We start from the raw sequence: 24,630 nt of genomic DNA, 5'->3' as shown, positions 1-24,630 counted from the left end.
ACATACTCTTGAGCTGGAAAAGCAGGGATAGTATTCAGGGAATTCTGGGGGGTTTGGGTGAACCTCTAGGGAAAAATTTAAGTGGTTTGCAAAACTGGCAAATACAATCTCCATCTGGCCCCACCCCTGCCCACCAGCTCACCGCTTGCCATGGCCACCTGCTCCGCTCCTCCCCGCCCCGCATTATCTCGCCTCCCTGGCATAGCAGCGCACTGTGCGTCTCCTTGCTTCCTCCAGAGCTCCCCGCAGCATCTGGAATGCCGGCTGAATGGAAAGACCTCTTGCCAATGGCTTCCTGGGTGGCACTTCTTTCTTCTCCTTGTAGCATTGAGCTGCTTGGCTTTTGAAATGGTGGCTTCTCTCCAGCTGCCGAACCCAAGCACTTTTGAAATCCAAGAATGCTGGATTTCAAAAGCCAAGGAGCTCAGCTCAGTGCTACAAGGAGAAGAAGTGGTTTGACCGTGGAGCTGAATGGCTGGGGTGTTGCCTTCCTTCCCAGACTCTGAAGACTGAAGCTTCTATTTTTCAGTGCAGACTCAGGCAGCAGATTGGAGAAAGGTAGAGCTGTGACTCTGCGAGCCTGCGAGTAACTCAACTGCCTGCTTCGCCTGATTTTGAGTAAGTTGCTCTTTTTTAAAATAAAGAAAACAATATCTACATACATGGTATGTTGTGAGTTAATTTTGTGAGTTTGCTTGCAAGTAAATTTTATGTGACATAATATAATATATATATTATAATATATATTTTGAAACTTGTGCCTGTGCCTGTGAGATTTTGTGTTGTTTTCATACCTTGATGGTGTGGTGTTGTGTTCTTGTCTGAGAGGAGGAAGAGGAAAGTTATCCTTAATTTTTAAATTAACTATTCATTTCTGCACATTCTAATTTTTTAAATTACATTTTCATCTAGTATCTCTTTGTTTTTCCACTGTTGTGCAAACACAATTCTAACAGCTGTTAACACATTTAAATATGTATTGTATTCCCTTTAAAATACCCAACAAAATATTTCTGCTTTTAAATCTAGCTTGCTTTACCATTGCTTCTATTTCTAACCATGACACCACTAACTCTGGAATAGCTACTTGACTTAAGTACAAGCTGAGCCCAATACGGAACCTAATTCATATATGCCTGTTCTTTTTAACTAAGGAATAAATTTCAGAAAAAGAATTCAGTATTGCTCTGTGGTGTACCTATGAAATTAATTCTTCTTGATCTAACTTCATAGATGATTTTGTGCTATATCTTTTCTGTTTGTCCCCATTTTGTTGGACCTGGATCCCAATTCCCCACTCTCTTAAAAATTTACTACATTAGTGGGATTCTTTAATGAAGGAGGAAGGCAAAAAGCTAGTGTGACACAGCTAGGTTGCACAAGCGTTCCTGGGTTGCAAGCAGATTGGAAGTGTTAATCTGAGCCTTTTAGGCTCTCTTTGAATCTACTGCAGCTTGATGGGTTTATTTGTGTGCCTCTAGTTAAAGTGATTGCCCTGGTCCTATCTTCCTGCCTTAAATGGGTTAATTAATGCCTTGGTGAGTTATTTTTAGCCTGATTCTCCTTACCTTAATGGCTCCACTTAACTGTTTCTATTGTCAGCTCTGTCTGCTCTGAGTTTTCTCTTTCAGCTGGTGATTCTTGGTTTTCCTAAAGGGTGAAGGGCTGGCTTGAGTTTCTTGGCACTCTTCTGAGGTTTTTGGTGCAGTGAGGTTTCTGGCACTGTCCTTCCAAGTTCCCACAGAACAGTGCCGCCTGGCTGTAATGCTGAAAAAAGCTTCAGTACATTTTTAAGATGAAAAATCTAAAAAGCTTAGGTGACTAAACATGGCTTCCCCTCAATCCCCTGGCTTCTCTCTCTCTGCTATAGCTCTCATTCCATTAGGGACTGTTAGTCTAGGTAAGACCTAGGCTAATGTAATTAGCTAGGAAAGATTTTTGTGGCAATACTGGCACAAAGTAATAAACTCCCTTGGTTTGGTAATTGTTATTCCATTTTAAGTGTTTATTCTTCAGTTATTAATTAATTGTACAGATATCAGTCATTCTTTACATCTCATTCTAACAGGCTGTTATTCTTAATTTTATTTTATGGAGGGGCTCGTCCATTTTAACTAGGACGAGCCCCTCAGACAAAGAAGACTCCTAATACTACCTCATCACCTCAAAACTTACAACTTTTCTACCTCATCACATATACCAACGATTAGATTATCAATTTCTATAAAATATTTTATTAATGGTTTAATTGATTTATTGTTTTTTAACTGATTAGTGTGATTAGAGTGTTTAGTACAAATAGTATGATTACAGACTAGTTTAAAAGACCAAAATCCATGCAATTTAATTGAATAGCAAAATCCTTGATTTAGTGGATTTAAATGAACAGTGTGAGTAATGATTAATGTAAATAATTGACTAGCGATTAGAGTAATTAATTGACCAGGCTGATTGTTGCTTAGAAATACTATCTGATTTGAGAGATTACTACAATAGATTGTTTGATATTGTTTGATGTAATATTGACTATATAGATTACCCTAAATTGTTCATTTAATTAATTTAATCAACGTACTATTTTACCAATATTACCATGCCAAAAAGAAAATCCTACCTCAAACCACAACTCAATGAGAAGACAATCCCTACCAATGAACTACAAGACTCCTGCACCAATGAACCTCAAGACTCCTGCACATGCCTTAAATGCTGCAAAAATCTAATAGATAATAAATACTCCATCAAATGTTCTCTGTGTAAAAATACACCCACCATGACTGCTTGGGATTACCTGAGCAAATGATTCGATACCTAGAATCATCCAATGAGTTTCCATATTTCTGCAAATTATGCTTATCCAAACTAGATCTGTCTAAAAGAGATGATACCACCGAAACCATCAAAACATCCCCAAACATTGAAACCATTGAAACATCCTCAACCATCGAAACCATTAAAACATCCTCAACACCATATTAGCATCCCTGGACGCCGTAAAAGAAAGAATAACTAACCTTGAAAAAAAAGACACAACACAAAAACCTGAACATCAAATAGCCACAAACCACATCTCCACCCAACAACCACAATCCAATCCAAAACCCAATCCACAAATAAACGCAACCCAGACAAATATTGATATCCCAATCCTCATCAGAGAAGCTGTTGAGCGTGAACGGAAACGCCCAAATGCCATCTTATTTGGACTAGAAGACAGCATTGTCAATGATGACATCACAACTGTCCGAAACATCATCAGAGATTACCAAGCATCAACCATCTCCGGCGATGAAATACTTGACATTTCCGCATTGACCGAGAGCTTAAAAATAGAGACGGCTCTGTGGCCCCACGCTTGTGCAGGATCATTTGCAAAAATGAATCAAGCAAACGTAAACTCATTTACACTATAAACTCACTCGCCAAAACCAACACCAACCACAAAAACCTCCGTTGCCGCCCCTGACTTAACCATACAGCAACGTGCCCGCTCCGTGCACTCCGCATCGAACTCAAAACCCGTCTAGACAATGGAGAGAAGGACCTGTACATTGACTACCATGCTGACTGCATCAAAAGTAAGACACGCAACCCAATACCCAACTTTTACCCTCAACCACTACCCTACCTCAACCACCTACCACCACCCACCATCACCCAAAACTACCCACCACCCACCATCACCCAAGACTAGGCACGCACGCCCCCAACTACCTCAATCCCAACTGCTGCCGGACTTAAATGCAAACTACTCAATGCAAGAAGCCTCGTGAATAAAATACCTGAATTTCTCATCCTCTTAAATATGGCTAACTTTGACATTATATTTGTCTGTGAAACATGGCTCAATGCATCTCTCCCGACTCCATTACCACAGTAAGAGACTATCATGTTTACCGATCAGATCGTGAAAATCGTCGAGGAGGTGGTGTTGCTATATTCTACAAAAATCCTTACATCTAAAAAATATCCAAGTTACCCAGGAGCTTGCCCTTCCTGAAACCATCATCTGTGAACTATCCTTAAATATCACAATTCGATTCTTACTATGTTACAGAGCACCTGATTATGACATCGAACATATAAACAAGCTAAATACACTACTAACATGGGCTACATCCTGCCCATACCCTTTTATCTTTCTTGGAGATTTCAATCTACCTCATATTGACTGGACCCTAAATAATTGTACAACTGAAATCATACACACTACCTTCTTCAATGCTATTACAAATCTAGGTCTTGAACAACTAGTAACCAACAACACTAGACTGAACAACTGCCTCGATCTCATCTTCTGCAATAGTTTGAATTTAATTTACCGAATACAAACCAAAGAACCCTTTTCCAGTAGTGATCACAATATGATTGACTTTTGCCTCAACATACGTCCACGCAAAAATCACCACAACGATGTCATCCCTAGTTGTAACTTCAAAAAGGCAATTATGATCTTATAGATAACGATCTCTCATCCTCGATTGGCAATCTCTATTCACTGGATGCAACACTGTTGAAGATCATTACAACATATTTTTACTTGAAGTCAAAAGAGTCATCAAACTATATGTTCCAACAACAACTCCAAAAACAAAACAAAAAGCAGATTACCCATATCAATAAGGAAACTTCAATCCAAAAAGAGATCACTCTGGCGGAAAAACAAATCTAGTCACGTTGCATAATTTCAAAAACCGATATAAAAATTTATGCCACCAGATAAAGACCGAATGCACCAATTACCACATTAAACAAGAGGAAAACCTTCTAAGCACCAATTCCACCGTGCTTTTTACAATTTTGTAAACAACAAACTAAAAGACTCAAGGTCCATCCCTCCTTGATAGGACCTGATGGTAAAGACTGCAGCGACGACACCATTAAAGCCAACATCTTTAACACATTCTTCGGCTCAGTGTTTGTAAACAGTAATGGATCATGCCCAATGTTTCCTAGCCGTACCACAGACAACAATAATGATCTAATACATATCGATTTTACAGTAGACAACGTTGAAAAAGCACTACGCAACCTAAAACCATCTCTATCTATTGGACCGGATGGAATATGTGCCTACTTCTTAAGAAAACTATCCGCTGCCATAGCCAAACCTCTAAGCATAATCTTTGAAAGATCTTTCAGAACCAGCTCCTTGCCCAACCTATGGTTACAAGCCACAGTCATTCCCATCTTCAAAAGGGAGACCCAAGCCTAGTTGAAAATTACAGACCAATCTCCTTATGCTGTCACCTGTAAAGTCATGGAATCAATTATTAACCAATCCATCATCCTCCATTTAGAGACAAACAACCTACTCTCCAATAAACAATTTGGTTTCAGAAAAAAACTATCCTGTAATCTGCAACTCTTACACTGCAAAAACATATGGACTACACAACTCGACCAGGGCAAAGCAATAGACGCAATCTACATAGACTTCTGCAAAGCCTTTGATTCAGTGGTACACGACAAACTACTCCTAAAAATAAAATCTTATGGTATCTCTGGACAACTGAATAACTGGATAGAAGCATTCCTGTCAAACAGACAACAAATGGTCAAAATTGGGAACGCCCTATCAAATCCAGTACCTGTCAATAGTGGTGTTCCCCAAGGCAGTGTTCTAGGACCAACTCTCTTCATAATCTACATAAACGACCTTTGTGATCATATCAAGAGCAATTGCGTTCTCTTCGCTGATGATGTAAAGCTGTTCAATACCACAGACAATACTACTACCCTTCAAAAAGATCTAGACTATGTATCTGAATGGTCTAACATATGGCAACTCCAAATCTCAACAAATAAATGCTCTGTCTTACATATTGGTAAAAAAATCAGAAAATAAAATACAAGCTGAATAGTCAAGATCTTGTTGATGACCCAAGCTCTGTAAAGGACCTGGGAATACTCACCTCTAATGATCTAAGTGCTAGAGCTCACTGCAACTACATAGCCAAAAAGGCATTAAGAGTTGTTAACCTAATCCTACGTTGCTTTTTCTCTGGTAATATCTCACTACTAACCAGAGCATACAAAACATTTGCTAGACCAATACTCGAATACAGTTCATCAGTCTGGAATCCTTATCACGTATGTGATATTAACACAATTGAGAAAAGTCCAGAAGTATTTCACAAGAAGAGTTCTCCACTCTTCTACCCGTTATAGAATACCTTACGCCACCAGACTCGAAATTCTAAAACTAGAAAACCTCGAATTACGCCGTCTTCGGTCCGACTTAAGCATGGTATATAAAATCATACATTGCAATGTCCTACCTGTCAATGAATACTTCAGCTTTAACCATAACAACACAAGAGCACACAACAGATACAAACTCAAAGTAAACCGCACCAAACTTGATTGCAGGAAATACGACTTCAGCAATAGAGTGGTCAATGTCTGGAATACTCTACCCGACTCTGTAGTCTCTTCCCCAAACCCCAAAAACTTTAACCTTAGACTGTCTACTATTGACCTCACCCCTTTCCTAAGAGGTCTGTAGGGGGCGTGCATAAGCGCACCAACGTGCCTACCGTCCCTGTCCTATTGTTTCTCTTATTCTTTTATTTTTCTTATATGTACCCATTTCATATATTCACAACTATGTATACACTTGTACTTATTATCTTGTAAACAATTGACAAATCAAATAAATAAATAAATAAAATAAATAAATCCATTTTTAGCTCAGTCTCAAGACTAGTGAAACTGAATAACATCAACAGTGTCAGGCTGTTGATGTTGTTCTTTTTGTAGGTCATTAGGGCAAAGGAATGACATCAACTTGGCCATGCCCACCCAGTCATGTGACCACCTAGCCATGCCCACCCAGTCTCATGACCCACCAAGTCATGCCCACTGAACCTGTAGCAAAAATTTTTGAATCCCATCACTGTGTAGAAGGCTTTGGTGTATGCAGTATGCCTAGAAACCTCTTCCCATTTGCTTGACCTTGGCCTCTGGAGTAAGTGGGGTTTGTGGCTTTGTAAACCAGCTTGAGGAGAGGGCTTTGATCAAGCATTCATCAGGGTAGAGAATCCCTCAAAGATTTCAAGTGCCATAATTCAGACTTGATGCATGTAAAAACATCCTTTTGGATGACTTTGCACAGAGGAAACTGGTTTAAAAAGCTGGGGAAGCAGACTTTTATTCACCAAACTATTTGATACATAATGCTAAAAAGCTATCTTTCGGCTTTGAAGCATTGATTATTCAGTAAGAGCACGGGTCCCCCATACTTGGCAACTTTAAGACTTGTGGACTTCAACTCCCAGAATTCTTCAAAATTGCCAAGTTTGGAGACCTCTGAGTAAGAAAGTCGATACAGTGATAATGCCCCAACCCCACACTTCAGAGAAGACTTTTCCAAGTTGCTGCCATTCCCGATGTCTGGATTTTGGTAATTGCAAACCAGACACATGTAGGGAGCTCCAAGTTGGAGGCTCTCTTATGCGTTGCAATAATCTTGATAAGTACAGCAAAAAAATGTTTCAGTGATCTTCAGTTTCTCCTTCTTTTCCGTGACAGTTATACATTTATAAGTGCAACCCAACTTGGAGTATAATGGGACCCGACCTGTAGAAGAAAAGAGATCTTAGCTTATCTCTTAGAACTGTGCCTTCAGGAACAAATTTTCCTTATCGTTCTATCCAATGCCTTGATGCTAAGCAGCCTCTCACAACTTGTAGACAGCATAAGAGGTTGCATGCTTCTTTCTTTCTTGGGTTTCTTGAGTCAAACAGCTCCATTTGACTGAGCAGTTGTAGGGGGTGAAAGTTTATTGCCAATTAAACAAGCAAAGGCCATAGGATGTGCAGGACAGAACCTTTGGGAAGTGCCTAGCTTAGCCCACCTTTGCGGTGTAAAAATTTCGTGCATCATGAATGAAAGAATTGTGGTGGCACAATGGGCAGAATGCAGTATTGCAGACTAGTTCTGCCCATTGCCAGAAGTTTGATCCTGACTCAACCTTCCATCCTTCTGTGGTTGGTAAAATGAGGACCCAGATTATTGGAGTCAATATGCTGATTCTGTAAACTGCTTACACAGAGATGTAAAACACTGTGAAGTGGTACATAAGTCTAAGTGCTATTGCTAAGTGTTATTGCTATGAAGAGAAATAAACATCTTCCGGCTGTACTTCTGGTGCTATCAGAAGCAAGGACCACAAGCTCCGCAGCCCCGCTCCAAGCTCTCCCCATTGGAGGGTTCCAAAAGTAGCCATAGCCACCCTGAAGGGGTGGTGAATTAAAGGGGGTTGCCGTACAGGTCGAGGAGAGCCGCATCTCTCCTCCCTGACTCAGAAAGTCCCCCTCTGAAGATGAGGTGCAGCATCAGCAAAATGGCTGCCATAAAACTGGGACCAGTCTGAATACCTAAGACAGTGCAGGACCAAAGAGAAGGTGAGTGGTATGTGAAGTGGGTGAGAGAATATTTTTGTTGAAATCTGACCCCAAGGAATCTAGAAGGAAATATATCCAGAACAATTTGTTAAAGCAGCATATAGGCACATTGGAAAAATACTGGAGAATTTAAGAAGAGAATTTTTACAGAAAATTGAACTCTCAAAGGTAAAAGACGTGGTGTTGAGAAGGCATTTTTAAAATGCTGGAATCATACACTTAAGATCCTTTTTATAAATACTGCCTACTTATTGGATTTATAATTTAAAAATAAAATAAAATTGAACTTGCCAGCTACATAGCAGAGAAGCTGAAACAGGCTGAAGCAAGAGCACCATCTGCTGATGAGAGGGGAATTGTGTAAGCTTGGGAATAATTACCTGAAGGACTGAAAATACTGGATTACATGTATCTATTCCAAGATCACTGGAAATTTGAATAATAAACAAGAATTTCAGTTAAAAAATACCTGAATATTATTGAATGTAGAAAAGTGACTTGAAGAGGTGTGGAAAATACCCTGGTGTACTTAAAATTGATTTGACTGATGAAATATTAAAAATCGTGATTTGGCAAGCTCTGTTTTGAATCAACCAATCCTGGACAACTGGTTAAAAATGAAACCAAATAAGCCATAATGCAAGGTGGAAAGGAGCAGACTTTTAAATGGAATGGAGCTGATGTTTCAAACTTTATACAGGAACAACAGAAAGAGATGGTGAAAATATTTCATCGTATAGAGCAAAAACTGGACAATTATTATACAAGGGACAATGAGCAAACACCAGCACAATGAGCAAGAAAGAAGCCCTCAGAAGTAATGGAGGGGGAAGCAGAACTGAGAAAACAGCAAAAAGAAGACAACAAAGAGTAGTTGTTACCAAAATTAATAATGATTAAGGAATTAAAACAGGAGGGAAATGTTCTAAAAGATCTAAAAGTAAATGGGAGAAACAGGAAGATACCTGGGGGAAAGAGATAGAACAGATAACTTTAAAATTAGTGGGAAAGGGTAGATAAGGGAGGAAAAGTTAGATTGCAGAATCCGGATATTTACTAGAAGTAGATGAAGTAAAAGACCTAACAGAAGAATATGGGAGGCAAGTAAAAAAAAGAATAAAAGTTCTGATGTGGACAAGAGATGATGGATAAAAAGATAAAAAAGAGTAAAAGATCTTCCATGAATACATGGGTGTTTATTATTAGACTTATATAGGCTGGATAATTAGGATACCATGTTTCCCCAAAAATAAGACACAGTCTTATTTATTTTTTTTTGCCACCAAAAAAGGCACCAGGTGTCAGCCTTCAAGATTTTCTCCCTTTGCTTTGCATCTTTCGGCTGTCATAAGTAACAGGGGGAGGAGGGGGGAATGGTTATGGGAAGTGAGCTGGAGGTGTTACAAACCAGAACTGTATAAACTGGTGGGGGAGGGGGTAGATTCTTGCTTAGGTTTCTATCCTATGCTATGCACAGCAGCAACTCTTTATCAAAATATGTCAAGGTCAACGGACATAGGCCTCATCACCACCTGGAGATGTCCACATGATGATATACACAACTTTTAATTGGATGAGCCAATTGAACTATTGGGGGTGGGAACGTTGCCATTACTTTGTATATGTGATTTACGCATCCATTTTCTCAGATTCAGAATTCTTTTGTTGCTACCACTTGATTTCCAATAAAAGATATCTTTTCTCTGATTAAAGGAGTCTAAGTATTTCTTTCTTGGATTTTGAATGGAGCACCAGCTGACATTATTCTGAATCTCCACATTACCAGCCCACCCGAGGGGGTCTGAACACAATGTCAAATCCAGCCAGCAACCAAGAAGACCTGGGAGAAACTGGAGGAAAAGATTCTCTGCTGTTAGAGGAAGCAGAGGTAGCTGACTTGTTAGCAGAACTAAATCTTGGGGAAAAACCAGCTGTAAAACCCAGATGGTCCCTGGGAGTCGGTTGGAAGGATCCTGAGGAAAAGCCTCCTCCAGGAGTGACCACTACCTGTTGGTGTGGAAGAGAGGAGCCATGGCAAGAGAAGGAAAGAAAGAAGTTTCTACTAACTCAAGCAATGCATCTTCTAAATGAAGAACCTCAAACTGATCAAAGCTATGTGGGAGAGGAGGGGGAGGCAGCCCCAGCCAGAAGAATCAGAACAGCCACCCCCATAAATCAACCTGGGCTAGCGCAACAGGCAGCAACAGCCCAGGGGCCCCCAGTGGGAGGAGTAATTGCCAGAAGACGTAGAACTCCAAAGGTGCCTCTGTTGGAAGTAAAATATGCGGGGGATCCTAAGGAGTTAGGATTCTTCCTAGCACAAGTCTGGAGCCCTATGGAGGAATATGGAGGGGATTTTTCCTCAGAAGCAGCCAAAGTTAGATGTGTTACCAGGGCTCTGGAGGGAACAGCTGCGAAGTGGATGGTGACTTTGCATAATGATAATTCATAATGCTGATAAATTATGACCTGTTCATGACCGCGCTGTGGGCCAGGTTTGAAGACCCACTTGCTGAACATAAGGCCAGAATTAGGATGAAGACCATAAATCAGGGGCGGAGATCAGTGGCTGATTACACCCAGGAATTTAGAGAGCTGGCATTAGAGGCTGGTCCCAGGGAGCCCTGATAGAAGCTTTTAAAGATGGGTTGAATGATGTATATCAAAGCTGTATTGCCAGAAGAGACCCCAGTGAGCTGCAGCTGTGGTACGTGCTGGCAGCAGAGGTGGAAATTGATCTGACCCAAAACAGACGCCGGGGTGGGGGTTTGGTTGGAGCAAGTCCCCCCCCCACCAGCCCTCAAAAAGCCTTAAAACCTCAAAAAGGAGGAATGGCGGCAAAACCCAAGACCACTGCATGCTTCTGATGTGGGAAGGAAGATCACCGGGCTGCAGACTGCTGTGCCAAGCTAGAGCCAAAGGGGGCACCAGGAGGAGGAAGAAAACCTGAAAAAAACACAGCAAAGCCTGGTGAAATGGCGCTTAAAGCAGAGGAGGTTGTAGAGATCGCCCCTCCGAAAGGAGAGGAGCTGGGAACTCCAACCTCTTCTGAAGAGAGTGAATCCGAATCGGAAGACGACTCACTGGTACATCCAAACAAGGGCCCTATGACCATTCCAGTGAGATTAAGGGTACCCACATCGAGAGTCAAAGGGGAAGTGCTGGCCTTGTTAGACTCTGGGTGCACAAGGTGCGTAATCAGCTCGGAGGTAGTAGAGAAAATGGGCTTAAGGCTAAAGACTTTAAAAACGCCCATAGCCTTTTGCCAATTGGATGGATCAGTAGCTGGGGGTGGCCCTGCACATTGCATAATGGAACCAATAGAAATGATGATGGGGAAGCATAGAGAGACTTTGTGTTTTATTGTGGCTCCTGGGATGGAGCGGCCCCCAATACTGGGGTTGCCCTGGCTCCGGAAATGGAAACCCCACGTTGATTGGAGGAGAGGGTCATTGAGCATACGCACTGACCAACGCCCAGAAGGGGAGGGGCAATCTCAACCGAAACTCAAGAATCCCACTGAACTGGCCTCCACTGGCACTGAGAGCCTGAAGGGGGAGGAGAAAATTTCAGAGGAATATTGGGACTTAAAGGAGGTATTCAGTGAAAAGGCCTCAGATGAGCTTCCCCCCCATTGCTCAACAGATTGCAGTATTGAAATTTTACCTGGGGTGAAACTCCCAAAACCGAAACTGTACTCGATGACACCGCGGGAGCTAGAAGAGCTGTGGTCATTTATCAATAAGAATTTGGAACGTGTTTATTTGTATTTTGTATTGTCTATTTGTTTATTTGTTTATTTTATGTTTATTTGTATTAAAATGTATGATACCCAGGTATGACATCATTCACATATTGATATGTATAAAGAATATAAAATTAAAAAAACTTGACATTAAAAAAAAGAAACATACATGTCCTAGGAAAATGTTGCAGGATCCAATCTGAATTGGTCATCGGGACCAACTGATGATACTAGCCAGCCAGCCAACAATACCTTAATTAGCAACTAAAAGCTACACACAATTGGGAACCATATAAATACATTGTGTAGCACATGTTCTAGAGAGAGAAAGAAGTTCCTTGATGATGTTGGGCTCCAACATGAGCCCGAAAGCTTGGAAGAATAAATGTTTGAAGCTGGTGACCATCTCAGATTGGGTCCCTTCGTGTACTAATTCATTCTGAGCATGGCATTTATAAAATCATAAACATGAATGAAGCTTTTCCTTCCAGTTTTCCTCAGGATAACAAAAAAGTTTGAGAAACTTCCCTGATCATTTTTTTTTAAAGTCCTAGGTTTACTCAACAACCTTTCATTGAGACTTAGAAAAGGAGGAAATAAGTTTCTGCCTGTGAGAATTAACATTCCTGAGAAAGTTTCTAAAGATGCATTGATGCTGGCTATGGTTAGCCACAATGAGAAGAAATGTCTGTTGCTTACAAGTATATGTATCTTTATTGCTGTGTCAAGAAGCTCAAAGAAAATCAGGATTTGCTACAGAATGGCCATTAAACACTTACCAAAATACACTGTCTGTCTGAAGCAGGACTCTCCTCGATCTAAATGACAAGATCTTATTGATTGGGTATCGGAGCATGCATGGCCTGGAGGTCGAAGTAAACAATGCGAGCATTTTAGAGCTGAAAAAAGAGAGTTTTTAAAAGTGAGATTCAAGATAAAAAGAATGTTTTTTATTTATCTTGGTAGATTAGTAAATCCAGTAGATTTTAATTTATATTTTGCAGGACAATTGTCCAAGTCAGCCAAGTTCACTTAGGATCATCCCTGAAACATTGTTCTGATCCACCAAAACAGGTTATGAAAATACTTTTCAAAATGTCTGGCTGCACTTCTTTTTCTTTCATAGCAACAGTCTAAAAGCCACACTACCACATCACCTATCAAAGCAGAGGTGGGATTCAATTTTTTTTACTACTGGTTCTGTGGGCATGGCTTGGTGGGCATGGCAGGGGAAGAATGCTGTAAAATCTCCAGTCAGAGGTGGGATTTGCCGGTTCTCGAAACTACTCAAAATTTCCGCTACCGGTTCTCCAGAACTGGTCAGAACCTACTGAATCAAAGTAAACCGCACCAAACTTGATTGCAGGAAATACGACTTCAGCAATAGAGTGGTCAATGTCTGGAATACTCTACCCGACTCTGTAGTCTCTTCCCCAAACCCCAAAAACTTTAACCTTAGACTGTCTACTATTGACCTCACCCCTTTCCTAAGAGGTCTGTAGGGGGCGTGCATAAGCGCACCAACTTGCCTACCGTCCCTGTCCTATTGTTTCTCTTATTCTTTTATTTTTCTTATATGTACCCATTTCATGTATCCACAACTATGTATACACTTATACTTACTATCTTGTAAACAATTGGCAAATCAAATAAATAAAAATAAATAAAATAAATACCACCTCTGTATCAAAGTGATGCAGAAATAGAAGTACAACCACCTTATAACTGCATTTTCTGCTCCTAAAACATTACCATCCTTTCATAGGGGTTGACATCCTGCAGGCAAACTCTTCAGATCTATGCCTTCCACATGACCCAAGATCAGATCTTACAATGTCATTTTCTTGCTTGATGGATATCAGAGCATAACAGGGCTTAACACCAGTATTCATAAGATCACTATCTCTATGAATTTGCATAGATAAGTTGGTCATTCTACAAAGTATAGCCAAGGAGAAATAATCAAAGAAAGTCCACTTAATGGTGAGTATATAGGATGATTTTATCCAGCATGCTTTTTGGGGGGAGGGGCAGGGAAAGGATAAATAATAAGAAATCAAAGATAGTACCAAAAGTAATAGGTACCAATCCCAAAACATCTGGACCACCACTTGAACACCAACGGCACTGACAAAATCATCGATCAATTGCAAAAGGCAACTTTACTCAGAACAGTTTATATCCTGTGACAATATCCTAAAACCATCACACAACATCTGTCTATCCCAGGTTCTTTGGAAGGACTCACTAGGTGGATAAATGTTCCAAATCCAGTCTAAATATCTCACTGTCTGTGTGACAACCATCATCAATAATAGTATTGGAACTTCTTCTCTATCAATTTTCACCCCACCATTGACCCAACTGAGAACAAAAATCCATTCCCAGGAAATCCGTGGCAAAATACTTTTTAAGTTCCTACTTCTATACCAGGTCCTGCTTATATTTTATGAGGGCAAGTGCTTTGATACAAAAAGATCACATGGAAAGAAAAGTTTGATTTATATCCCACCCCCTTTTTTGGGCATATATTCACTTAGGCTGTTTCCCAATTATTGGACTTTCTGTGAAATATCAATACTTTCTATTTCTGGTTAAAAAAACATGGCTTAAAAAAACCACCATCGATTAACAAAGATCCAAATATTAAAATCAATAAAAGTATTTAAATTGACCCATTATTTCCTTCTTTGCCTCTAGAGCATGGTGTGATTAGTAAAAATTGGCTCCAAATCCATTGCACTCACAAATCATGTCTCCTCGTTTCAGTTTCTTCTTCTCTAGTATAAGACTAGATTTGTTTTCAAAAAGTGTTGATGCTGGATTCCAAAATAATTCCTGCTCACTAGCTTCAGAGACTTACATGTAACATAAAAGTTAAGTCTTAGTAATAACAGCACCAAAAACGCAAGAGGCAGATGTTTCTTCATATCACCTTTTCTATCTTAATGTCAGCAATGCATAGTAAGTTATCTGTGCTCTCCATTTATATCCCACCCCAATGGGTGAGGAGTTTATGATTGGCTTCTGAAGGGCATGCCTTTTCATCTTGTTTGGATGAATGTGATCACAAGGCTACGACCAGCTCACACAGCTTGGCCAGTATTGCCTTATTATGGGATGCCTACCAAATCAGGTCAAAAGTCTATCTAGTCCAGCCTTCTGGGTCCTCATATAGTTATTGAAATGCATCTAGAAAGCTCTCATCAAGGAAAGGCTGAGACAATTCAATTTTTCTTCCTAAGCAGAAGATATTCAAGGCATTCTGTCTTTGCTACCAACTAGAAAAAACAACAAATAAAATCAAGTTAATATAGTCCTTCTTTGCATGAATCTTTTTATCAGATGTTTTACCTCATAAAAAGGAAGCAGGGATAAATACTGATATCTTCAGTTGAACTCTATAACAGAATAACAGAGTTGGAAGGGATCTCAGAGGTCTTCTAGTACAACTCCCTGCTCAGACAGGATTCCTTATACTACTAATTCTGGTTTTCTTTTTCTTCTTCTTTTTTCTTCTACACAGTTAGCTTGATATCTATACAGCTCTCTTGCATTGAAAACATTCTACAAATATAAGCTGAAAACATACAATCACCCCCTGTTTTTGGATGGAGTCCATGCAAACACATAAAAAGAAAATTAGGGATGGAAGAATTCACTCTGTTCTGCAAAAGGAATTTGACTCCAATGATTGAGTCAAGTCAAATTGCTTTGATCTGAAAAACTGGGGTTTGAATTTCAAGGGTATTTTATTGTCCTTTTGTTTATTTAGAGTAGGTGATTCAATAAGGTTATCATATGGTTCTTCCATGCACCTAAATAATTAGGAACATGATCTGAAGTTTGGATATGTACTGTGCAAATGAAATTTAATCTGATACAGGTGCCTGTAAAAGTGTTGGACCATAATCTTTCAGGACTAGTGAATAATTCACTAATTAGCAGTAGACAGCACTAAAGCAACATTTTACAAATAAGAAACATGGATTTGTACTTGCAGTAAGTATTTTTTAGTGTGATAGAACCTTTCCCACTTATTCTGACATCATCTAGCAATGTTATACCTTTAAGGATATAGACTTTGCAACCAATTCCCTTTGTGGAAAGTCAGGTGATTAAAACAACTGTGAATAAGCAAGAAATGCAGAAGAGAGATCAACAATGAGCAGTTCAAGTTGATCAGTAGGAAAGTCTCTGTGACCAGTTTCTCCACCCAACTAGGCTAAATTAAGGACTGCTATAGTTTTGTATACTGTAGTAAGACCACACCTAGAGTACTTCATCCAGTGTTGGTCACCACACTATAAAAAAGATGTTGAGACTCTAGAAAAAGTACAGAGAAGAGCAACCAGGATGATTAGGGGACTGGAGGCTAAAATATATGAAGAACGGTTGCAGGAACTTGGCTTGGCTAGTCTAGTGAAGAGAAGGACCAGGGGAGACATGATAGCAGTCTTCCAATATTTGTGGGGCTGCCACAGAGAGGAAGGGGTCAAGCTATTTTCCAAAGGACCTGAAGGCCAGACAAGAAATAATGGATGGAAATTAAACAAGGAAAGATTCAACCTGGAAATAAGGATAAATTTTCTGACAGGGAGAACAATCAACCAATGGAACAGAAGTTGCCTTCGCAAGTTGTGGGAGCTTCATCAATGGAGGCTTTCAAGAAGAGACTGGACTGCCATTTGTCAGAAATGGTGTAGGGCCTCCTGCTTGGATGGGGGGTTGGACTAGATGGCTGCAAGATCCCTTCCAATTCTGTTAATCTGTTTTGTGTGCCTGCAAATATCTGTCAGATAATATGCTGAATAGAGAGTTTGATTGAAGATTGGAGAGCCCATCCCCAAATTGGGACTGAAGTTTACCATTACTTTTTCCTGAACTTGCTGAAAGTTCTTACGTTAATGATCCTCCTACCTGGAGCCTCCTACATGCCACTGCAATATAATAGTTAAATACCAAGAAAAGATTTGGTGTGAGGGCAGAAACTCACATCATGAACAAGTCTCTAGCACTTGGGTTCTGGATTCTGCTTTCCATCACAGTGGGTAAGCTTTTAACCAGGTTTGACCAGAAGCTGGAAATCCCTGTGCCAAATCATTAGCTGGCCATCACCATTAGAACTGTTAATTTGTTTGGAAGGCATAATTACAATTTATGGCAGCATTCAAAATGTTTCACTAAAGAATGCTGGGCAAATTTGTGGTGGTCAAGGACCACATGTGTTAGAGATATTTTTGGATACCTGAATTGGGCAATATAGTGATATAAAGTGAATGGACTCATATCACGAGGGAGCTGGCATTTTTAAATATGTTTTTAAACCATGATAACTTATAGAAAATGCATGCTTCTCATCTCAGAATGCTAGAGAACTGATATTTGGGGATGCTGTTGGAAGGACTACCAAGAGCTGTAAAACAAAGAGCTAAAAGTTTTATGTAAACTTTGTGGCCATCCCTATGCTAAACTTTGGCTCCTGATGACTGTCTGGGAAATAACAAGCAGTTTTCTTGACATGATTTCAGAAGTGGCTCTTCTACCTAGGGGTAAGAGATGGAGACTGGCTCAAGGTCATCCAGCTGGTTTCATGTTGAAGGTGTGATTAGAATGTACAGCTTCCCCACATTTAACCTGATGGCTTATCCACTACACCAAACCGACTCTCTGCATTTTTCTTACACATGAAATATTGGACCATTCACAAATACTTGAACAATATGCTAAGATTAAGGTAACCTTTTTACTGTGAGTACATTGGCACACATTAAAAATGAAATTCTGTTGCGTGCTCTCCTCTCAATTTAAGAAAGTAAAACTCTTGAAACAATTAATATTTTAAAAGGAGCCTTTTATTGAAGGAAAGGGATTGCAGGACAAAGGAAGCAGATCTAAACTTTCCCCAGCAACTCAGTTAAGATAAAGCAATTAGAAACCCCTCCCCTCAGTCTGATGTTGAATAAGCCAATCCACAGGTGTGAAGTTGTTTTGAGAAGTGCAGGCTGAGAAGGTGATAAGACACTGTTCCCAGGCGCCTCTTGCTAGAGGCTTTGGAACTGAGATAAAACAGATGGCCCTCTCCCCTTACATTTCCAGGGAAGGTAAATCAAAGTACAGGATACATAGGCATCAGGAAAAAGGCTATAAACTAAGGAATGCACTCAGCCCCACTCTCCAGCTGAATAGCAGTGTCCTGAAGAGATCTATGTGATCTGGCATGCTGCCTCCCTAGGAATAGGAGAAATCTACCTGAAAAATAAGCACAAAGAGAAATCAGAGCAGTGAGTTATCTGGGTTTATTAGAATACTGTGAGTGGAATTTTTTCAGCAAGTTGGGGGCTCTAACATGTTTTTTAGCCACCCACTCATTCTGAGAACGGGGCAAGTGTTTCCAAGCAATTGGTACTGTGCCATGATACATGCGAGAATCCAGGATTTCCTTCATCTCAAAGTGCTGCTCACCCTGATATTATCGTCATACCATGATAGGGGTAGGTAGGATGTCTGCTGGTGATCTCAGTGGAGAGGTAATTTTAGGTTTCAATAGGCTGTAATGAAATACTGGGTGGATCTGCCTGAGGGTTTTAGGGAGCAGTAATTCAACCATTACTGGGTTGATGATCCAAGTGATAGGAAAAGATCTATGAACTTTGGTCTTAGTTTTTTGGAGGGTTGCAAGGATTGTAGGAATTTGCTGGATAGGTACACCTTATTCCCTATTTTAAATGGCTTAGGCTCCATCCTTTTTTTATCAGTTTGTGCTTTAACATCGCTTAGAGCTTTTCTTACCACTGGCCAGGTGTTTTGTAATTGTTGTATTCACTCCTTAAAGGAGGGTATGGTTGGTTCCTCCACTGGTAGTTCTGGCATTGGGTCAAAGTTCTGGCCTATGGCAACTCTAAAGAAGGTGAATCCAGGGCTGGAATGCACAGAGTTGTTGTATGTGACCTCTACAAAAGGCAGGAGGTCAGTCCAATTATCTTGTTGGTAATTGATAAAACATCTTAAATACTGCCCTAGAACCCCATTAGTTCTCTCTGTCGTCCCATTCATAGGAGGAGGATGATTAGGACTTAGGCCCTGACTGGTACCTAGAAGGCTTAGGAATGCTGTCCAGAACTTTGATGTGAATTGGATCCCCTGATCGGATATTATCCTTTGGGGGGGCACCATGGAGATGGTATATGTGATTTAGAAACATTTTGGCAAGTGCTTTGGCCATGGGGATCTTTTGGCAGGGAATAAAGTGGGCCTGTTTAGAAAACAAGTCTGTTACAACCCAAATAATGGTGTCCCCCCCACTTTCTGGCAGTTCTACAATGAAATCTATAGAGATCACTCTCCAGGATGCTGATGTCTTGGCTACAGTTTGCAGTAAGCCAGACAAGCTTTACGTGCTCCGCTTTTGTTTTGGTGTATATTAAAATATTATCTAAGTACACCAAAATTCCTTTGTATAGGTGCTCATGGAGCACTTCCTTTATTGGTTGCATGAAAACAGTGGGGGTGCTCTTTAGTCTAAATGGGAGCACTTTGAACAGTAAACACCTTAAGGGTGTGTTTAAAATGTTTTCCATTTGTCCCCTTTCCTAATTCTGACTCTATAGTAGGCTTCCCTCAAGTCCAGTTTTGAAAAAAAATTCTGCTTGGAGAGGTGGGCTAACATGTCTTTCATGAGGGGAAGAGGATACACATTCTCCACACTTACTGTATTCAAATTTCTATAGTCCATGCATAAGCGCAAAGACCCATCCTTCTCTTGGAACAGTAATGGTGCTGCTATTTTGGGTCGTGCTAGTTGGATGAAACCATTGGCCAGATTTTTATCTATGAAAACTCACAGCTCCTCAAGTTCCCTGGGGGACATGCTGTATATTTTTTGTTTCGTTAGCTTGGCCCCTGGGAAGACCTCAATGGTATAGTCTGTGGGGCAGTGAGGGGGGAGTTCATTGAAGCCCTCTTCATTGAACACCTCAGCCAAGTCCTTGTATTCCTGGGGTATACCCTGAGCTGGCTTGGCCCTCCCAGCCACAGCTGTTTCTTTGAATTTTCCCCAATTTCCTCCCTTCGCTCATCTGCTCCCGTCACTCCCCACTGGAATCTTAGGGTCCCCTCTTTCTAGTTACTCTGAGGTTCTATCTCTTCAGCAGATGAGTCCCAGGATTAATGGCCACTCCATTTTGGGTGCCACAATGAATATGAGTCTCTCATATGGGTCCCCATGGTTATTTCAAAGGGTTCTGTGGCAAAAGTTGGCAGGCTCCTCCCCACCTTCCCCCCCACAACTGACCTATCTAATTGGCAGAATGTGATTGGGGGGGGTCTTTAGCTTCCATAGGTGGATGCCCAATTTCCCCACCAAGGTTGGGTTTATTAGGCATTGGGTACATCCTGTATCCAGGAGGGCTGAGAGCTTTACTCTCTTTTCTGGCTGGGGATGAATAGTCTTAGGGGCAGTGTGACCAGTTCAATTGGTTCACTTACGAGTGGCTCATCTTCAGGGTCGCTTTCAAATAGCCCCGAGTCTTCTCCTGGTGAGCTGGAGTTCCCTCCCCTGGTTTTGTGAGGAGGCAAAACTCCACGGCCTCTCTGCTTCTCAGTGCAGTATTTTTCCTGCATGGGGTGGCTTTCATGAACTTTCCACTTGATAGGTGGTCAGGCTTTCGAGTGTGGGTTTTTAAGCAGCACTCAGCTGTACGATGCCCTTCTTTCCTGCACTTGAAACAGGCAGATGGTCATGGTGAGAGGGTGGTTCATGGCTTGAATGGCTCTTGCTTCCCCTGGGGTGAGGATCTCTTCCAGGTTCTCCCTGCTCAGTACTGGTTTGTGGCCAGGTCAATCTCCACCTCTTCAGCCAGGATGTACCAGTCATGGAGGTAGTTTGGGCCCCTCTAGGCAGGTGTGTTAGAGGTCATCGTTTGGCCTGTCTTTGAACTAGCTCACCAGGATGTCTTCTGGCCAGTCTACTTGGCAGGGAAGGTATTGAAATTCCTCAGTGTATTCAGTCACCAGCAGGCACCCTTGCTTCATGGTTCTGATATGGTCATGGGCTTTTCAATCTGCCAGGGGGTCCTTGAAATAGTGGCAGAGAACCATCATGGAATGATCAAAGTTCCACAGCTCCAGGGCATCGGCATTGTGGAGGGTTACCATCCACCAGGCTACTGCCTCTTCCAGGGACAAGGTGATGACTCGGACTCAGGCACCCTGGGTTTGGAAATCCTGTCTGTATTCCTGCATGTACAGGAGAAGGTGCACCAGGAAGAACCCCAACTGCTGCGGGTCACCATCACTTGACTCCCAGGAGGGGGGGGTGTTTCCTTTCCAGCTGTGGTGCTCTTGGCTGGCCTGGGACATTTGCAGGAGATGGCACTGCATGGGGTGGGTTTGCCAGGATGGCTGCTGCTCCCCCAGCCCTGTCTGCCTGATCTGTGGCAGCTGGGTCCAGAGTGGCAGCTCTGGCTCTGTCAGCTGCTGCTGCTGCCTCGCCTCCTCTCTCACGATGGCCCAGGCCCTCTGGGCTCTTAGATTCTCAAAAGCCTCTATCACAATACACATGACATGTTTTTTCAGTTGATCATCTCCGGTCAGTTATTCACCCAGTTCCTCTTGGTCCCACAGGGCTTCCAGCTTGCATTTCCAGCCTGGTTGCCGGCTGCCTTGAGTAAGGGTGATGCCTTTGGTTCTTCCATCCCAGCTGTCTTTCTCCCCTACTCTGATTGACCATCTTGGTTTCATGGGGTCCTCCAAAACAGCCTCGATGTCTTCAATGGGCTACAAGGAGATTGCGTCCGGTTGGGTGATGATGGCGGTTTCACCCAGCATTCTCCCTCTCTGTGCTAGCCACTTTGCTTGGACCTGGCTTTCAGGATCCCCTCGGTAGAGCGAGTGCTTCTCCAGATTAATCACTTTTGCAGATCCTGTTTTATGTAAGGGTCTGCCTCTCCTCTCCGCTCAAGAAAGAAAAACTCTTTCAGTTAGAAACCCCTCCCCTCAATCTGATGTTGAATAAGCCAATCCACAGGTGCAAAGTTGTTTTGAGAAGCGCAGGCTGAGAAGGTGATAAGATGTTGTTCCCAGATGTCTTTTGCTAGAGGCTTCGGAACTGACATAAAACAGATGGCCCTCCCCCTTACATTCCCAAGAAGGTAAATCAAAGTACAGGATACATAGGCATCAGGAAAAAGGCTATAAACTATGGAATGCCTCCAGGCTCCTTATCCAGCAGAATGGCAGCATCCCGATAAGCATCTATGAGATCTGATAGAAAGTATATATCTAGCCATACACTTATATAACACACACTGAAACCTGAGAGTTCACAAGCTTAATACTATATGGAACAAAACTGTGACTGACTCTAGATGTTCTGCTTCAGGGACCACAAAGTCTCTTCCCATAAAGTAACAAGGAAGACCTGTCATTGTGTAGCATCGCAGACAATACCACAGACCATGCTCAAGCATGAAAAGAGGCGTGATACATGAACCTGAAATTTAATTGACAAGATCGTTAGCTATCAAGCAGCTTAATGTACACTGCATTTAATAAATGGAAGTGATCCAGAAATTCCAAATTAACAATGATGCTTGTTCTCAATCCTATCCCTGTCTCCAAATTTGTCCCTATATCATAGAAAGGAATGTGGAGGATAGTCATCGTTTCCAAGTTTGCCTAGAGTAGGCACTCCCAGTTTCTGCAACCGTTCATCCTATGCTTTAGGCTCTGGGACTGATTTGGGCTGTGCTATATCTTAATTTTCAGACTCCTTCTTGAGTTTATTTACAATGCAATTTTTTTTCTATTTGTCCAGTTGGTGGCCTCAAGTGCAATAACTGTTACCGTGAGTATTCGAATGGTACATGTCGAATAAAAAAACCACCCTGCCAAATAACCATCCCACACAGTTGTTTCCGGCAGGTAGTCATTGCAGGTAAGCATAGGACACCGGTATTGTCAACATGAAAGAGATTGAGATGACAATAAGCAAAGGATGCTACACTACTCCACATCAGATCGGACTTTGCCCTCCTGGGCAATTAGGAGACATGAATTTGTTCCACAATGTCTGCTAAATCAGGTCCACTTCTTGAATACAACAGGGGGTCACCCTTTGGTTCTCAAAATTGCTGCTCATATGCACATAGCCAATTGCACCTTGCTAAACCATCTTCTAATTTGATTGGTTTGGACAGTGAATTGTGTCATAACTGTGTGCTTGGTCAATCCACATGTCCTCTTTAGAGCATTGGTGATAAAAGACTTCAAAGGCAGTGACTGGGTCTTCCAGAAGAACTTGGAAAATGATCCAGGTATAAGTACATATGTTTAGCATAGACAAATTAGATAGATAGATAGATAGATAGATAGATAGATAGATAGATAGATAGATAGATAGATAGATGATAGATAGATAGATGATAGATAGATAGATGATAGATAGATGATAGATAGACAGATATTATTATCCATTGTTAATAACATTATCATCCACTGTTATAAAAGTGAAAAGGAAAATATTTGTTCCGAAAACACTGGATGTTCACTTGTATTTCTTCTTTTCCAGAACGTACTTTCCTTTATATTAGGACTGGTTGTACCCCTTATTGCAGGAACGTGGATGGAGGAACATACATCCGCCATATCAACAAATGTTGCAACCATGTTGATTTCTGCAACAGCCAATAGACTGGGAACAAGGCTGGAGACAAAGCTTGGTTTAATTGCTTTTGGCATATTTACTGTACAGTTCATATCCTTATCCTGAAAACCTTTGTCTTGCTTGAAAAAAAAAACATTTATCAAAAGATAAGCTTTCCTTAGAGCTGGAATAAAGTATTAGTAGAAGCTTCATTTAGTGAGTATTGGCAGTTTTGGTGACAATGAAAATGTAACTGTGGTGGAATGTGTCTATGAAGGGGGAGATGGTGTGATGGACTATAATGAAGTAGCACATTCTAAGGAGACAAGACAACAGCAGCCAGAGTTGCCTCAGAGCAAGAGGAAGAGATTTAAGATAACCACTCCTAGAATCTCCCAGGACGTATCTATTCAATTAAAAGTAGCACAGGTTTAGTCTGGCAAGATTCTGTCTATGTGATATAAACAAATAAAGAACTAAAGTTTGCCTGGATTGTTCTGTCATTCTTGGGCTGGGCCTGACATTAACTTACATCCAGTTTTCACATTTCTGATCTGTGCAGGCCTGTAAAGCAAAAGGAAGCTGAAGTGAGATTGTGTGGTGATTTCATTTACTGACTGCTCTACTAAATGACTGAGTTTTGGGGTCAACTGTGATCGCTAAACAAGAACTAGCTGTACCCCCATCTTTCAACTAGCTCCCAATGAAACATCAAAACATATCCAAGATTAAAATTAGAATGTAGTATTGCAGGCAAACTCTGTCCACAGCCTGGAGTTCAATCCTGACCAGCTCAAGGTTGACTCAGCCTTTCATCCCTTCAAGATCGGTAA

The 24,630-nt window shown here is 41.2% G+C and overlaps 1 long non-coding RNA gene across 1 annotated transcript; it reads left to right on the top strand.

Moving 5' to 3' along the window:
- The first annotated feature begins 338 nt into the window (after nt 1-338).
- Nucleotides 339-24,630, top strand: LOC148130040 (uncharacterized). Its single transcript, XR_015750324.1, has 3 exons — nt 339-618; nt 22,970-23,089; nt 23,723-24,630. It is a non-coding gene; the product is annotated as an uncharacterized LOC148130040 (long non-coding RNA).

The sequence above is a fragment of the Notechis scutatus genome, chromosome 7, assembly GCF_049901735.1.
Source record: "Notechis scutatus isolate UNSWTSFEM ecotype Mainland chromosome 7, rNotScu1.2, whole genome shotgun sequence".
NCBI lineage: Eukaryota > Metazoa > Chordata > Lepidosauria > Squamata > Elapidae > Notechis > Notechis scutatus.
Note: the sequence above shows the minus strand (reverse complement) of the source record. Positions and strands in the feature narration are given on the sequence as shown.